The sequence below is a fragment of the Aegilops tauschii genome, chromosome 4, assembly GCF_002575655.3.
Source record: "Aegilops tauschii subsp. strangulata cultivar AL8/78 chromosome 4, Aet v6.0, whole genome shotgun sequence".
Taxonomy (NCBI): domain Eukaryota; kingdom Viridiplantae; phylum Streptophyta; class Magnoliopsida; order Poales; family Poaceae; genus Aegilops; species Aegilops tauschii.
In genome coordinates, this window is record NC_053038.3 from 384,486,777 (window position 1) to 384,505,027 (window position 18,251).

Consider the following 18,251-nt stretch of genomic DNA (forward strand, 5'->3'; position numbering starts at 1 on the left):
GTCCTCAAGCAATTCAGTTGACAAACTGAAAGTGATAAAGAAAAACTTTTACAAACTCTGTTTGCTCTTGTTGTTGTAAATATGTAAAGCCAGCATTCAAGCTTTCAGCCAAGATTATGAACTAACCATATTCGAAATAACTCTTAGGTCTCATGTTTACTCATATCAATGGCATAATCAACTAGCGAGCAATAATAATAAATCTCGGATGACAACACTTTCTCAAAACAATCATGATATGATATAACAAGATGGTATCTCACTAGCCTTTTCTGAGACAGCAAAACATAAATGCATAGCACCTTTAAAGATCAAGGACTGACTAAACATTGTAATTCATGGTAAAAGAGTCCAGTCATAGTCATACCCAATATAAATTAGTAGTAATGGATGCAAATGACAGCGGTGCTCTCCAGCTGGTGCTTTTTAATAACACGGTGATGACTCAACATAAAAGTAAATAGATAGGCCCTTCGCAAAGGGAAGCAGGGATTTGTAGAGGTGCCAGAGCTCGATTTTAAAATAGTGATAAATAATATTTTGAGCGGCATAGTTTCATTGTCAACATAACAACCGAGAGATGGCGATATCTTCCATGCTACACACATTATAGGCGGTTCCCAAATAGAATGGTAAAGTTTATACTCCCCCTCCACCAACAAGCATCAATCCATGGCTTGCTCGAAACAACGAGTGCCTCCAACTAACAACAGTCCCGGCGGAGTTTTGTTTGCAATTATTTTGATTTGATTTGCATAAAGCATGGGACTGGGCATCCCGGTGACCAACCATTTTCTCGTGAGTGAGGAGCGGAGTCCACTCCTCTTGAGAATACAAAATTGTAAGGTAAAAAACATAAAAGATCCTGGATTCTCCATTTAATTCGGAAAAAAAGAGATTCTTGTTCGTAGAACATCGATAGAGAAAAAAAAGCCGACTATCGGATTTGAACCGATGACCCTCGCATTACAAATGCGATGCTCTAACCTCTGAGCTAAGTGGGCTTACATAACGGAAATAGTGTAACAAATAGAAATAGGTATAGTATAGGAAATCCGTAAAATCTAAGATATTAGTTATTAATCTTAGCTATTAACTAGTTCTAAATTTGAAGTTATACTTATAAAAATAAAAAAATACTAAAACTTCTTAAAGATAAAGTTAGCTTGATATGCTTAACTGCCTAGCATGGAAGATACGGACAGCCCTAGTTGATACATGAGCTATTCGAGCATACAAAATAGAATTTCATTTGAAGGTTTAGAGTTTGGCACATACAAATTTACTTGGAACGGCAGGTAGATACCGCATATAGGAAGGTATAGTGGACTCATATGGCATAACTTTGGGGTTTAAGGGATTGGATGCACAAGCAGTATTCCCGCTTAGTACAAGTGAAGGCTAGCAAAAGACTGGGAAGCGACCAACTAGAGAGCGACAACAGTCATGAACATGCATTAAAATTAATGAACATTGAGTGCAAGCACGAGTAGGATATAATCCACCATGAACATAAATATCGTGAAGGCTATGTTGATTTGTTTCAACTACATGTGTGAACATGTGGCAAGTGAAGTCACTTGAATCATTCAAAGGATACCACCCTATCATACCACATCACAACCATTTTAATAGCATGTTGGCACGCAAGGTAAACCATTATAAACTCCTAGCTAATTAAGCATGGCATAAGCAACTATAATCTCTAATTGTCATTGCAAACATATTTATTCATAATAGGCTGAATTAGGAATGATGAACTAATCATATTTAGAAAAACAAGAGAGGTCGAGTTCATACCAGCTTCTCCCATCTCAATCAGTCCATCATAAATCGTCATAATTGCCTTTCACTTGCACGACTGAACGATGTGAATAATAATAATTGTGCACGTGCATTGGACTAAGCTGGAATCTGCGAGCATTCAATAAACAAGAAAAGACAAAGCAATATGGGCTCTTGGTTAAATCAACAATAATGCATATAAGAGCCACTTCAACAATTTTATTATGGTCTTCTCCTATCGACCCCCAAAGAAAAGAAAAGAAATAAATCTATTTACACGGGAAAGCTCCCAACAAGCAAAAGAAGAACAGGAAATATTTTTCGGTTTTCTTTTAATTATTACTACTACGGCAAGAAAGTAAACTAGATAAATGCTACAACTAATTTTTTTGGTTTTCTTAAGATTTTTCAAACACACAAGAAGAAAGCATAAAAAGAAAATAAACTAGCATGGATAGTACAATGAAAGAGTATGAGCACCGACAACTAGCAATGAGTGTGTCAACATGAATGTAATGTCGGTGAGAAATATGTACTGCCCCAAGCTTAGGCTTTTGGCCTAAGTTGGTCTATTGCCACGGCTGGCCTCGCGGATATCCAAAATCATAGTTCGGGTCGTACTGTGATGCAGCAGTTATTGCATCGTGGGCTGCAGCTTGGAGGCGAGCTATCTCAGCCCTCCTCTCGTACTCGTTCACCTCCTGCCTGGTTATGAAATATCTCCCCTTCGCCTTCTCACAAAGGAATCAGTGAGATAGTGGTACTGACGACACTATCTGCTTCGAAGCTCACAAGATCAGCGTTATGCACATATGCGTTAAATTCTTCCTTGATTCCTGCTTGATACATGACGTCCTCTGAAGGCCATTCACAAGCCCGCACTTGAGCGTCCCTTGGTGGTTCATCGTCGGCATCGCGCATTGCGAGGCTAGGTCCTTGCTTCCTCGAAGGGCCACCTTGGTACATTTTCCTAAGCATGTTTCTTCCTCTGAAAAATTTCTGAAATTTTTAGTAACTTCAAATAAAAGTGAACCAAACCAACAAAATTGATAGCAACTACTCCCACAAGTGCCTAGAGACTAAATCATGCATTAGAACTACTTGGGACCATATAAATTTGACATGCAAGCTCAAGAACATCGTCACCTAGGCAGCACAAATTTGCAATGAATAAAGTACTAGAAGAAAAACTAATGAGACCATTGGAGGAGTCACATACCAAGGAACAATCCCCCAAAGCAGTTTTGTGAGAGGTGCTTTGAGCAAGGAGATCGAAAATCGCAGCAAAATGAGCTAGAACTCGTGCTTGAGCTGGTTGGTGATTTTTTTGGGAGGAAGAAGGAGTGTGTGGGTACAGGGATAAGTGGAGGTGAGCCACCATGGGCCCACGAGGCAGGGGGCGCGCCCAGGGGGGTGGGCGTGCCCTGGACCCTCGTGGCCAGGTGCTTGCTCCCCTGCTGTGTTCTCAGCGCCAGATATTCTCAAATATTCCAGAAAAAATCATATTTCAATTTCGGGGCATTTGGAGAACTTCTATTTTTGGGGTATTTTTTATTGCACGGATAATTCAGAAAACTGACAGAAAATACTATTTTTACTTTATTTCAACTAAATAACAGAAAGTAGATGGAGGGTACAGAAGGTTGTGCCTTCTAACTTCATCCATCTCATGCTCATCAAAAGGAATCCACTAACAAGGTTGATCAAGTCTTGTTAACAAACTCATTCCGACTAACATGGAAACGGAGAAATTTCGAATAACACTATGTTACCTCAACGGGGATATGCACATCCCCAATAATAAGAATATCATATTTCTTCTTGACAGTAGGTAGAGGAAATTCAAAACCTCCAAAAATAATCGATGGAAATTTTCCAATAGAGTTGATACTATGAACTTGAGGATGTTTCCTCAGAAAGTGTACCGTATCCTCATTGCCATTAACATGGAAAGTGACATTGCCTTTGTTGCAATCGATAACAGCCCCTGCAGTATTCAAAAAGGGTCTTCCAAGAATAATAGACATACTATCGTCCTCAGGAATATCAAGAATAACTAAGTCCGTTAAAATAGTAACGTTTGCAACTACAACAGGCACATCCTCACAAATACCGACAGGTATAGCAGTTGATTTATCAGCCATTTGCAAAGATATTTCAGTAGGTGTCAACTTATTCAAGTCAAGTCTACGATATAAGGAAAGAGGCATAACACTAACACCGGCTCCAAGATCACATAAAGCAGTTCTAACATAGTTTCTTTTAATGGAGCATGGTATAGTTGGTACTCCTGGATCTCCTAGTTTCTTAGGTATTCCACCCTTGAAAGTGTAATTAGCAAGCATGGTGGAAATTTTAGCTTCCGGTATCTTTCTTTTATTTGTAACAATTTCTTTCACATACTTAGCATAAGAATTCATTTTGAGCATATCAGTCAAACGCATACGCAAGAAGATAGGTCTAATCATTTCAGCAAAGCGCTCAAAATCCTCATCACCTTTTTTCTTGGATGGTTTGGGAGGAAAAGGCATGGGTTTCTGAACCCATGGCTCTATTTCCTTACCGTGTTTCCTAGCAACAAAGTCTCTCTGATCATAATGTTGATTCTTTGATTATGGGTTATCAAGATCAACAGCAGGTTCAGCTTCTACATCATTATCACTTCTAGGTTGAGCATCAACATGAACATCATCATTAACATTATCACTAGGTTCATGTTCATTACCAGATTGTGTTTCAGCAACAGAAATAGAAATATTATTGGGATTCTCAGGTGTGTCAACAACAGATTCACTAGAAGGATGCAAAGTCCTATCAGTTTTCTTTTTCTTCTTTTTAGAAGGACTAGGTGCATCAATATTATTTCTCTGAGAATTGTAACATCCCAAATTTTCAATTTGGAATGTTATATATTAGATCATCATTGCATATCATATTTTATTGCATTTTGGCTTGGTCCTAGAAATTCTACGCAACTCAAGGACCCACGAAGAGAGTTGGGGATTTCGTTATTTTCATATTTTGAGTTTTCTCAAATTTTGAAAGGAGGATCATTTGGTTTTGATTATTTTCCCTTCCTAATATTTCAAAAATAAAAAAATATGAGAGGAGATAAAATTATTTTTCTAGGATTTATTTTCGGCGGAATGTTATTTAAAAAAAAGTCAGCGCCCAACTGGGCCGAAGCCGAGCCGACCGGCCCAACCCCGCGCCGCCGCTGACATCGCCGAGCGAGTCCGAGCCGGACACGCCTCGCCGCCGCCGTGCCCCCTCGCCCAAGCCGCCTCTGCCCCCCCCTTCATAAGCCGAGCTCGGGGCCCCCTCGGGACCCCAAGTCGCCGCAGCCGCCGCCCTCCGCCGCCGCTTGCCGGAGCCCCGCCGCCCGCAAGCCGCCACCTCGCCGTCGCCCCACCGCCGCCTCGCCACCACCCCGGAGCCCCGCCGCCGCAGCCGAACCCCGCCGGAGCCACCCCGCCTCGCCAGAGGTATACGCCGCCGTCGCCGTCGTTCGGTTTTATTTTAAAACCGATTCGGTTTTTTTTAGAACCCTAGTTTTTTGTTTTTTAGAATAGATCGGTTTTATTTTTTTCGGTATATTTATTTAGCGGACGTTCGTCCGTACGTTCGTTTTAACGAACGGTGTTCACTCATTAGCCACAGACAGCGAACATTCGTTCGTTAGCCTGTTCGTCAGTTTTCTTTTTTCTCGGATTTTCCGTGATTATTTTCGATCGTGATTTCTGATCCGATTTTCGTTTTAGTATAACTTTTCGCCCGTTTATCGGAATCAGGCGATTCAAGCGCCTAGAGTTTCGTCTCGAAACCCTCTTTCTGTTTAACCAACTTAAACAAGATTTTGCTACTGTAAAATTTGACGTTAGTCCAGATTAGTAAACGAAGCTTGTTTCTTTCGCCGTTTGAGTTTTGTTGCTTCGTTTGATTTGATTCTTTTTGCAAATCGGAGTTCTTAAGTTGAACTTTCTGGTTAGATCTCTTATTTGAGTTTTACCCGTGCCCTTGCTTGATTGCTTATTGTATGCTTGTTTGTTTGCGATGGAGTACCCGGAGTGTGAAGCGTGCTACTACGAGTCTCTAGGTTTCGCGGATCATCAGCAAGGCAAGTAACACTTTGATCATACCTCTTTACTACCCAGTTTTATTGCATTAGATCAACCCTCAAACAATTGCATGGTTAGGATCTGAATTAAATTGTGGGTTTGGGAAGCAGATGAGGTAGTACCTATTCACCTGTTTATTATCAAACCTTGGGAGTTACTTCTACGTTGCTTATATTGCTATGCTATGCTCGTAGACGTGGTTTGGGTTTTGAGAGTTTTCATGACAGATGTGAGCATTGTTAAATAATGGTTAACTTAAGGTGGCAATTTTAATACACATCTGGGTGGATTGAGGCACCTGGGGAATTCCAGTGATTGCCTGTATTTTTTTGGAAATCCCGGGGTACCGTGTGATTCTCCTATGGACTGCCACCCAGGCTGAAAGGGATCATAAGATTATTCATGCTGGAAACTTCCGTGTGCAGCCACATGCCATTATGGGCTCTGGCATAGTTGAGTAAGTTGTGGGAAACCTTTCCATGATGGGCTAGCAGATGTAGGGGATTGTAGGTGTACCGGCCTATCTATCGGTTAAGGGGACCTCTTCGGAAAGACTGTGTCTCGGTCATCCGTTTCTCAAAGATCATGTAGTGCGAGAAATCCAACGGAGGAGATCGAGTCTTGTGGGGAAAAGTGCGCAAACCTCTGCAGAGTGTACAATCTAATCATGGTTAGCCGTGTCCCCGGTTATGGACGTTTTGAGTATCTGGTTCTTGGATTATCATGTGGATCTCATCACTCTTAATTATAAAATTTGATTGGGTTAATGATTACTTTTAATTGGGATTGAGATGGGGTTTACCATTCTCAATGTTTAACAACCACCATGGTAGTTAAATAAAATATATTCCTTTGCAGTAGGAAAAAATTGGCTTTTCGCAAAACATATTAACCATACAGCCTCCACCAGCCATATATGCATGTAGTGATAGCATTATTCTGTTCATTACTCTTTTGTGTTACCTTGCCAGCATAGTCCATGTGCTGACCCGTTTTCGGGCTGCAACGTATCATGTTGCAGACTTTTCAGACGACGAGTAAGGAGCTTTAGGTTGTGATCTTTCACTCAGTGATGCCGTTGGAGTTGATGGACTCACTTTATCTTCCAAGCCTTCCGCTGTTATCGTATTAGATGGCCTTAAGCCATATTTATTGTAATAAGTTCTCTTTTGAGACATTTGTTGTAATAAGTGTGTGATTGCTACTCTGTTATAAATCCTTCAAGTACTGTGTGTGTCAGCATTACCGATCCAGGGATGACACTTATGCACAGAGATCAGACTGTTTGAGGTCTGGTCGCTACAAAGATGATATCAGAGCACACGCTGACTGTAGGACACGACCACTAAGCTAAAGCCCTAGATCACTACCCTCTTCTCATTTCTGACTCCTCTCCATTTTCTACTCTTTAGGATGGCGAATGCAAGGATCAAGTTCACGGAACCGGATGAAGACACACCTTTCGGACGCCACTTGAAGGAAGTTACTAGGTACCTGAACATTGGAATACCAAGCTTCACCGGGACTTACAACGCCACTTTAGCAGAAGAGGAGCGCTGGACAATTCAAGTTCAAGTTCCAGGAAGGACGTTCATGCCAGTCATTGAGCCCATAGAGTTTTCCTTTGATGCACCAACCTGGAGTCTAGGAAAGAGTATGGCAGCTCACATTACCATGGGACGCATTGGAGAAGTTTACCACAATGATCTCAAGGACACTATCTACCAGATTTGTGCATGCGGAGATGAGCAATGGGAAATGATCAACACCAGGAAGGATAGATCGATTGCCTCTTTCATCCAGGAGTTAAACCAGCACATTCGACGCCAGGAGAACCAGATGTGCGAAAGCATGACAGATTTGAAGAAGGCGATGACAAGGATCATGGAGCTGGAGGAAGAACTCAAGGCCACACGCGAAGATTATGAGGAGGAAATCGTCGTACTAGTGGAGAAGAACGACGACCTGACAAGGAAGCTAGGAGTTTTCATGGGAGATCCCGCGCCAGGAGGAGAAGATGACGATTCCACTTGCCCGGAGAACTACATCATCATCGACGACACTGACTCAGACCCCGACGATAGCGATGATGACTATGTTGATGAAGCTGGAGCAGATATCATGGAGTCCTCGACCGAGCAATTTTTCTAGTAGACCACCAAATTAGTAGTAGTATTCCACCATGTATATAGTATAGTCCAAGCACTTTTGGTAACGATAGTTCTAGACCGATTGTATGCCCTTGATTGATTGATTGAGTGATATGTTTGTGTTTTTGTCTCGTGTGCATATGGGTAGTGTTCTTCCCCCTAGACCTCATTCTATTCTGTTTTCTCATCTTTTCTAAACCCAGCAGATGCCTCCGAGACGCGATAATGGATTTTCTTTCCCACCGGAGCTCACTCAGTTGATCCAGCAGCAGAATGCCTTGATGCAGATACTAGTCTAGAATCAGAACCAGGGGAACAACAACAACAACAACAACAACAACAACAACAACAACCCACCACCACCACCAGTTGATCGCTTAGCCCGTTTTCTTAGGCTGAATCCACCGGTGTTCTCCAGTAGCACCGAGCCGATTGTTGCAGATGATTGGCTCCGCAAGATTGAAAGGGAGTTGACTACTGCATGATGCACAGATGCGGAGAGAGTGCGTTTTGCCACACACCAGCTTGATGGACCCGCAACATCATGGTGGGAGAATTTCATAGTCACTTACCCCATTGACACTGTGACATGGGACCAGTTCCAGCAGGCTTTCCGTACTGCCCATGTATCAGCAGGAGCTATGGCCATGAAGAAGCGTGAGTTTCGCAACTTACGCCAAGGAGGACACACTGTTGGCCAGTATGTGGATGAATTTAATAAGCTAGCACGTTATGCCCCAGATGACGTCGCTACAGATGCAGCTAAGAAGGAGATGTTTCTGGAAGGACTGAATGATGAGCTGAGCATGCAGCTGATGGTGGCAAATTTCAATAACTACCAGGAGTTGGTGGATAGAGCCCTCATGCTTGAAGGGAAGCAGCAGCAGATTGACAACCGCAAGAGGAAGTATGGACAAGGGAAGTATAATTCTGGAGCCCAGCAGAGACCCCGTTTCACCCCGAACTCGGGAGGACTAGTTCATAACCATGGAGGCCACACTCATAATGGAGGAAGTTCGCACAATCATAGTGGCCCCAAGAACGGTAATGGTAACGAAGGAAGTAGCGGACAGAACCGTTCCAACCCGGCAACACCCGCCAAGAAGGATCTAAGCCACGTGACTTGCTACAAATGCCAGAAGACCGAACATTACGCCAATGAATGTCCTGAAGCCAAGAATGGAAATGGCAATGGAAGCTCTGGGAAGAAGCCCAACCCTTTCAACAGGGGACAAGTGAACCACGTTAACGTGGAGGAGGTTGAAGCTCAGCCAGATGCAGTAATAGGTAAGTTTTTGGTTAAGTCATTTACTGCAGTCGTTCTTTTTGATACTGGTGCATCGCATTCATACATATCAAGGGGATTTGTGGATAAGTATAAGTTGCCCACTAGACTTCTCAAGACACCCATGCTAGTAACCTCACCCGGAGCTGAGTATATGGCAAGCCATGGATGTTTTCAGATGCCATTGACAATAGGTAGGCATGTTTTCCCCTCAGACTTGATAATATTGGAGTCGCAAGGTTTGGATCTGATACTGGGTATGGATTGGCTATCGATGTATGGAGGGAACATTGATTGCGCCAGTAAGACGATTTTGCTCACCACCCCAGAAGGAAGAAGGATCAAGTATGTATCCCGGCATGTTTCGAATAGGACGCAAGTAAATTCCTTATCTGGAGTTGTACAGGAGGAAGTACCAGTGGTGAAGGATTTTCCGGATGTATTTCCAGAAGAGTTGCCAGGCATGCCACCGGATAGAGACATTGAGTTTTTGATTGAGCTTTTGCCAGGCACAAGGCCAATATCTAAGAGACCGTACAGAATGCCCGCAAAGGATTTGGAAGAAATTAAGAAGCAGATTAAGGAGTTACTGGATAAAGGTTACATTCGCCCAAGTTCATCACCTTGGGGATCACCAGTACTTCTAGTGGAGAAGAAGGATGGATCGTTAAGGATGGTTGTTGATTATGGAGGACTGAATGAGGTGACGATCAAGAATAAGTACCCACTGCCGATGATCAATGATTTGTTTGACCAGCTGCAAGGAGCTAAGGTGTTTTCCAAAATCGATTTGCGATCAGGGTATCACCAGCTGAAGATTCGAGAGCAGGATATACCTAAGACAACTTTTAGCACGAAATATGGGCTGTATGAGTATACCGTTATGTCATTTGGTCTGACTAACGCACCTGCCTATTTTATGAATATGATGAACAAAGTGTTTATAGAGTTTTTGGATAAGTTAATTGTGGTGTTCATTGATGATATACTGGTCTACTCAAAGAATGAAGAAGAACATAAGGAGCATTTGCGATTGGTACTTGGGAAGCTCAGAGAACATCAGCTATACGCCAAGTTCAGCAAATGTGAATTTTGGCTGAAGGAAGTTGGATTTCTTGGACATGTTATATCCGGAGAAGGAATAGCAGTAGACCCCACCAAGGCTGTCACTGTGACAAACTGGGAGTCACCCACGACAGTTGGAGAGATCCGGAGTTTTCTTGGACTCGTAGGATACTACCGGAGGTTCATTGAGAATTTCTCAAAGATTGCAAAGCCGATGACGGAGTTGTTGAAGAAGAACACCAAATTCAAATGGACTGAGGAATGTGAGGCCAGTTTTCAGGAGTTGAAGAGATGCTTGGTTACATCACTAGTGTTGATTCTACCAGATCAATGCAAAGATTATGAAGTATATTGCGATGCTTCACGTCGAGGACTTGGAGCCGTACTTATGCAGGAGGGATGAGTTGTTTCATATGCCTCACGACAGCTTAAACCCCATGAGTTAAACAATGCTACACATGATTTGGAGTTAGCAGCCGTAGTGCATGCGTTGAAGACATGGAGACATTTTCTCATCGGAAACCATTGTGAGGTATACACGGATCACAAGAGTTTAAAGTATATCTTCACGCAGAAGGAGTTGAATCCCAGGCAGAGGAGATGGTTGGAGCTCATTAAGGATTATGATATGAGATTACATTATCATCCCGAAAAGGCTAACGTAGTAGCCGATGCGTTGAGCCGCAAAAGTCATGTCAATACACTCATGACCGGAGAGTTACCCAAGGAGTTAGCAGAGGATCTTCGCGAGCTATGTTTGGAGATAGTTCTGAGAGGCTATGTAGCAGCATTGGAGATTCAGTCTACTTTGATGGATAAGATCAGAGAAGCTCAGAAGACGGACAAGGAGATTGCCGAGATAAAGGAAAGAATGAGCAAAGGAAAGGCTAAAGGATTTCGTGAGGATGAGCACGATACCTTATGGTTTGAGGACCGCTTATATGTGCCCAATGATCAGGAGATCAGGAAGTTGATTCTGCAAGAGGCCCATGATTCGCCATATTTGATTCACCCAGGAAATACCAAGATGTATCTGGATTTGAAGGACAGTTTCTGGTGGACCGGAATGAAGAAGGATATTGCGGAGTATGTAGAAGTTTGTGATGTATGTCAGAGAGTGAAGGCGGATCATCAGAAGCTAGCAGGATTGCTACAACCATTGCCAATACCCGAATGGAAGTGGGATAAGCTAGGCATGGATTTTATCACGGGATTACCCAGGACTCGTTCAGGCTATGACTCGATATGGGTTGTAGTCGATCGTTTGACGAAAGTAGCTCATTTCATCGCAGTAAAGACCACTTACACCAGTGCTAAGTTGGCAAAGATATACATGACCAGGATCGTATGTCTGCATGGAGTTCCGAGGACCATTGTATCAGATAGAGGAACCCAGTTTACTTCAAAGTTTTGGAATCAGTTGCATGAAACTTTGGGAACCAGGCTAGAGTTCAGTATAGCTTTTCACCCGCAGACAGATGGACAGACTGAGAGAGTAAATCAGATTCTGGAGGACATGTTGAGAGCTTGTGCGCTAGACTATGGATCTAGTTGGGACGATAATTTGCCTTATGCCGAGTTCTCTTATAACAACAGTTATAAAGCCAGTTTGAAGATGGCCCCTTTCGAAGCCTTGTACGAAAGGAGGTGCAGAACACCGTTGTTGTGGGACGAAGTTGGAGACCGACAGTTGTTTGGACCAGATTTGATTAAAGAGTCTGAAGAGACGGTTAAGCTGATTCGCGATAGACTCAAGGCAGCCCAGTCCAGGCAGAAGAGTTATGTCGATTCTAAACGCAAGGAGACAGTTTACGAAGTCGGAGACAGAGTGTATCTTCGGGTATCCCCACTTCGAGGAGTGAAGCGCTTTGGAGTTAAGGGAAAGTTAGCGCCACGATTTGTGGGACCATACAGAGTTTTGGAACGTATGGGAGAAGTTACTTACAAGTTGGAATTGCCCGAGGGATTGTCAGGAGTTCACGATGTGTTCCACGTTTCTCAGTTGAAGAAGTGCCACGCAGAGATGGCTGATATACCTCTGAGAGATATAGTACCGCTGGAAGCGATACAATTGGATAGTGGTTTGACCTACGAGGAGAAGCCAGTTAAGATTCTTGATTTTGCCAGCCGTGTTACACGTAACAAAGTAATCAAGTTCTGCAAGGTTCAGTGGAGTCACCATACTGAAGATGAAGCCACCGTGGAACGAGAAGAAGACCTATGGAAGGATCACTTTCACCTATTTTCTAGCCAACCCGAATCTCGAGGGCGAGATTCATCTTAAGGGGGGTAGGTTTGTAACATCCCAAATTTTCAATTTGGAATGTTATATATTAGATCATCATTGCATATCATATTTTATTGCATTTTGGCTTGATCCTAGAAATTCTACGCAACTCAAGGACCCACGGAGAGAGTTGGGGATTTCGTTATTTTCATATTTTGAGTTTTCTCAAATTTTGAAAGGAGGATCATTTGGTTTTGATTATTTTCCCTTCCTAGTATTTCAAAAATAAAAATGTATGAGAGGAGATAAAATGACTTCTCCAAAATAGATGAAATATTAGAGGAAAAATATTAAAAACCAAATAAATATTTTATTTGGATTTTATTGCAATTTTATTTGAATTAGAAAAATTGCACGTTTTCAAAATTGCATTTTAGGGACAAGAAAATGTTCATCTTGTTCTAAATATTTTATTTAGACGGTGAATTTTTTTGGCATTTTTAGATTTTTATTTATTTTTCTAGGATTTATTTTCGGCGGAACGTTATTTTTTTAAAAAAAATCAGCACCCGACTGGGCCGAAGCCCAGCCGAGCCGGCCGGCCCAACCCCGCGCCGCCGCCGACATCGTCGGGCGAGTCCGAGCCGAACACGCCTCGCCGCCGCCTTGCCCCCTCGCCCAAGCCGCCTCCGCCCCCCCTTTATAAGCCGAGCTCGGGGCCCCCTCGGGACCCCAAGTCGCCACAGCCGCCGCCCTCCACCGCCGCCTGCCGGAGCCCCGCCGTCGCGCCGCAACGCCTCGCCGCCTCGCCGTCGCCCCATCGCCGCCGCCCCGGAGCCCCGCCGCCGCAGCCGAACCACGCCGCAGCCGCCCCGCCTCGCCGGAGGTATACGCCGCCGTCACCGTCGTTCGGTTTTATTTTAAAACCGATTCGGTTTTTTAACCCTAGTTTTTATTTTTTTTAGAATAGATCGGTTTTATTTTTTTTGGTTTATTTATTTAGCGGACGTTCGTCCGTACGTTCATTTTAACGAACGGTGTTCACTAGTTAGCCGCAGACAGCGAACGTTCGTTTGTTAGCCTGTTCGTCAGTTTTTCTTTTTTCTCGGATTTTCCGCGATTATTTTCGATCGCGATTTCTGATCCAATTTTCGTTTTAGTATAACTTTTCGTTCGTTTATCGGAATCAGGCGATTCAAGCGCCTAGAGTTTCGTCTCGAAACCCTCTTTCTGTTTAACCAACTTAAACAAGATTTTGCTACTGTAAAATTTGACGTTAGTCCAGATAAGTAAACGAAGCTTGTTTCTTTAGCCGTTTGAGTTTTCTTGCTTCGTTTGATTTGATTCTTTTTGCAAACCGGAGTTCTTAAGTTGAACTTTCTGGTTAGATCGCTTATTTGAGTTTTACCTGTGCCCTTGCTTGATTGCTTATTGTATGCTTGTTTGTTTGCGATAGAGTACCCGGAGTGTGAAGCGTGCTACTAAGAGTCTCTAGGTTTCGCGGATCATCAGCAAGGCAAGTAACACTTTGATCATACCTCTTTACTACCCAGTTTTATTGCATTAGATCAACCCTCAAACAATTGCATGGTTAGGATCTGAATTAAATTGTGGGTTTGGGAAGTAGATGAGGTAGTACCTGAAGGAAATATGCCCTAGAGGCAATAATAAAATATTATATATTTCCTTATATCATGATAAATGTTTATTATTCATGCTAGAATTGTATTAACCGGAAACATAATACATGTGTGAATACATAGACAAACAGAGTGTCACTAGTATGCCTCTGCTTGACTAGCTCGTTAATCAAAGATGGTTATGTTTCCTAGCCATAGACATGAGTTGTCATTTGATTAACGGGATCACCTCATTAGGAGTATGACGTGATTGACATGACCCATTACGTTAGCTTAGCACCCGATCGTTTAGTATGTTGCTATTGCTTTCTTCATGACTTATACATGTTCCTATGACTATGAGATTATGCAACTCCCGTTTACCGGAGGAACACTTTGTGTGCCACCAAACGTCACAACGTAACTGGGTGATTATAAAGGTGCTCTACAGGTGTCTCCAAAGGTACTTGTTGGGTTGGCGTATTTCGAGATTAGGATTTGTCACTCCGATTGTCGGAGAGGTATCTCTGGGCCCACTCGGTAATGCACATCACTATAAGCCTTGCAAGCATTGTGACTAATGAGTTAGTTGCGGGATGATGTATTACGGAACGAGTAAAGAGACTTGCCGGTAACGAGATTGAACTAGGTATCGAGATACCGACGATCGAATCTCGGGCAAGTAACATACCGATGACAAAGGGAACAACGTATGTTGTTATGCGGTCTGACCGATAAAGATCTTCGTAGAATATGTGGGAGCCAATATGGGCATCCAGGTCCCGCTATTGGTTATTGACCGAAGAGGTGTCTCGGTCATGTCTACATAGTTCTCGAACCCAAAGGGTCCGCACGCTTAAAGTTACGATGACAGTTTTATTATGAGTTTATATGTTTTGATGTACCGAAGGTTGTTCGGAGTCCCGGATATGATCACGGACATGACGAGGAGTCTCGAAGTGGTCGAGACGTAAAGATTGATATATTGGACGACTATATTCGGACACCGGAAGTGTTCCGGAGAAGTTTCGGATTAAACCGGAGTGCCGGAGGGTTACCGGAACCCCCCCGGGGAAGTATTGGGCCTTAGTGGGCCTTGAGGGGAGAGAGAGGGCAGCAGCCAGGAGGTGGTGCGCCCCCTCCCAGGAGGAGTCCTAGTAGGACTAGGAGAGGGGGGCGCAGCTCCCTTTCCCTCTCCCTCTCCCTCTCTTTCCTTCCCCCCTTCTTTTCCTAGTAGGACTAGGAAAGGGGAGTCCTACTCCTACTAGGAGGAGGACTCCCCCCTCTCTCTTTGGCGCGCCCATAGGCAGCCGGCCTCCCCCTGCTCCTTTATATACGGGGGCAGGGGGCACCTCTATACACACTTGATATACGATATTTTAGCCGTGTGCGGTGCCCCCCTCCACCAGATTACACCTCGATAATACCGTCGCGGAGCTTAGGCGAAGCCCTGCGTCGGTGGAACATCATCATCGTCACCATGCCGTCGTGCTGACGAAACTCTCCCTCAACACTCGGCTGGATCGGAGTTCGAGGGACGTCATTGAGTTGAACGTGTGTAGAACTTGGAGGTGCCGTACGTTCGGTACTTGATCGGTCACATCGTGAAGACGTACGACTACATCAACCGCGTTGTGATAACGCTTCCGCTGTCGGTCTACGAGGGTACGTGGAAAACACTCTCCCCTCTCGTTGCTATGCATCACCATGATCTTGCGTGTGCGTAGGAATTTTTTTGAAATTACTACGTTCCCCAACAGTGGCATCCGAGCCTGGTTTTATGCGTTGATGCTATGCACGAGTAGAACACAAGTGAGTTGTGGGCGATATAAGTCATACTGCTTACCAGCATGTCATACTTTGGTTCAGTGGTATTGTGAGATGAAGCGGCCCGGACCGACATTACGCGTACGCTTACGCGAGACTGGTTTCACCGTTCGGAGCACTCGTTGCTTAAAGGTGACTGGCGGGTGTCTGTCTCTCTCACTTTAGTTGAACCGAGTGTGGCTACGCCCGGTCCTTGCGAAGGTTAAAACAGCACCAACTTGACAAACTATCGTTGTGGTTTTGATGCGTAGGTAAGAACGGTTCTTGCTAAGCCCGTAGCAGCCACGTAAATTATGCAACAACAAAGTAGAGGTCGTCTAACTTGTTTTTGCAGGGCATGTTGTGATGTGATATGGTCAAGACATGATGTGATATAATGTGTTGTATGAGATGATCATGTTTTGTAACCGAGTTATCGGCAACTGGCAGGAGCCATATGGTTGTCGCTTTATTGTATGAGATGCAATCGCCATGTAATAGTTTTACTTTATCACTAAGCGATAGCGATAGTCGTAAAAGCAATGAGTTGGCGAGACGACAACGATACTACGATGGAGATCAAGGTGTCGAGCCGGTGACGATGGTGATCATGACGGTGCTTCGGAGATGGAGATCACAAGCACGGTGCTTCGGAGATGGAGATCACAAGCACAAGATGATGATGGCCATATCATATCACTTATATTGATTGCATGTGATGTTAATCCTTTATGCATCTTATCTTGCTTTGATTGACGGTAGCATTATAAGATGATCTCTCACTAAAATTTCAAGATAAAAGTGTTCTCCCTGAGTATGCACCGTTGCAAAAGTTCTTCGTGCTGAGACACCACGTGTTAATCGGGTGTGATAGGCTCTACGTTCAAATACAACGGGTGCAAAACAGTTGCACACGCGGAATACTCAGGTTAAACTTGACGAGCCTAGCATATGTACAGATATGGCCTCAGAACACAGAGACCGAAAGGTCGAGCGTGAATCATATAGTAGATATGATCAACATAGTGATGTTCACCATTGAAACTACTCCATCTCACGTGTTAATCGGACATGGTTTAGTTGCTTTGGATCACGTAATCACTTAGATGATTAGAGAGATGTCTATCTAAGTGGGAGTTCTTAAGTAATATGATTAATTGAACTTAAATTTATCATGAACTTAGTACCTGATAGTATCTTGCTTGTCTATGTTAATTGTAGATATATGGCCCGTGATGTTGTGCCGTTGAATTTTAATGCGTTCCTTGAGAAAGCTAAGTTGAAAGATGATGGTAGCAATTACACGGACTGGGTCCGTAACTTGAGGATTATCCTCATTGCTGCACAGAACAATTACGTCCTGGAAGCACCGCTAGGTGCCAGGCCTCCTGCAAGAGCTACGCCAGAAGTTATGAACGTCTGGCAAAGCAAAGCTGATGACTACTCAATAGTTCAGTGTGCCATGCTTTACGGCTTAGAACCGGGACTTCAACGATGTTTTGAACGTCATGGAGCATATGAGATGTTCCAGGAATTGAAGTTAATATTTCAAGCAAATGCCCGGATTGAGAGATATGAAGTCTCCAATAAGTTCTATAGCTGCAAGATGGAAGAGAATAGTTCTGTCAGTGAGCATATACTCAGAATGTCTGGGTATAATAATCACTTGATTCAACTGGGAGTTCAACTTCCGGATGATTGCGTCATTGACAGAATACTTCAATCACTGCCACCAAGCTACAAGAGCTTCGTGATGAACTATAACATGCAAGGGATGGATAAGACGATTCCCGTGCTCTTCGCAATGCTAAAGGCAGTGGAGGTAGAAATCAAAAAGGAGCATCAAGTGTTGATGGTCAGTAAAACCACTAGTTTCAAGAAAAAGGGCAAAGGGTAGAAGAAAGGGAACTTCAAGAAGAACAGCAAGCAAGTTGCTGTTCAGGAGAAGAAATCCAAGTCTGGACCTAAGCCTGAAACTGAGTGCTTCTACTGTAAGCAGACTGGCCACTGGAAGCGGAACTGCCCCAAGTATTTGGCGGATAAGAAGGATGGCAAGGTTAACAAAGGTATATGTGATATACATGTTATTGATGTGTACCTTACTAATACTCGCAGTAGCACCTGGGTATTTGATACTGGTTCTGTTGCTAATATTTGCAACTCGAAACAGGGGCTATGGATTAAGCGAAATTTGGC

The 18,251-nt window shown here is 43.5% G+C and overlaps 1 non-coding gene across 1 annotated transcript; it reads right to left on the bottom strand.

Moving 5' to 3' along the window:
* Window positions 1-931: 931 nt before the first annotated feature.
* On the bottom strand, window positions 932-1,004 carry TRNAT-UGU (transfer RNA threonine (anticodon UGU)). Its single transcript has one exon. It is a non-coding gene; the product is annotated as a tRNA-Thr (tRNA).
* Window positions 1,005-18,251: the final 17,247 nt, after the last annotated feature.